Consider the following 688-nt stretch of genomic DNA (forward strand, 5'->3'; position numbering starts at 1 on the left):
GTTATCTGGTACCTATGTTTTCTGATATCATTGGGGATCCAGGAACACGGGAGTCGTACCAGGGAACGTAGGTACAGGGCAACATCGGGATGAATCTGTGCAGACCTGCTTTCCAGGTGCTGTTACTACATCTCTCAAAATGTGGCTGCGGTGGCCATCACGATTCAGAACTCTGTCGTTCAAGGCGACGGGCGACATGCATTCCTTCCAGGAACGCTCGGTGTGCGTCCAGGAGTTTGTATCGCCATGTGAAGGCACCAGGGCTTAATCTGTCACTCTGAACTGTCAGTGAGGCAACAGTCAGCCTCCAGGGAAATAATGCTTTGGAAACAAATATCTGCTCTGACGACAAGAGAGACAACAAAAAGGGCCGCAGACTGAAAGAGCATCAAATCACTCACAAAGGAAAGCACCGTAACGGCGGGAAAGCCCTTCCTGTTTCCTTTCAGCCCCGCACACCTTTGCGGACGGCCTTGCTCGCAGCCCACCTTAGGAAAACATCCGCGCCCCCACACGAAGCTGAGCGGCGTGTTTCCTCCTGTCTTTAATCTTTGTGGAAAGGAGCTTTTAACAAGGCCGGGGAGGATGAGTGGATCTCAGGGAGGAACAAAGGCTAGGTGGGTGGGTGGGTGGGGGACCTCTGAGGGACGGCAGCAGAGTGGAAGGCTCTGTCATTTATCACCTGTTG

This window comes from Kryptolebias marmoratus, linkage group LG2 (genome assembly GCF_001649575.2).
Source record: "Kryptolebias marmoratus isolate JLee-2015 linkage group LG2, ASM164957v2, whole genome shotgun sequence".
NCBI lineage: Eukaryota > Metazoa > Chordata > Actinopteri > Cyprinodontiformes > Rivulidae > Kryptolebias > Kryptolebias marmoratus.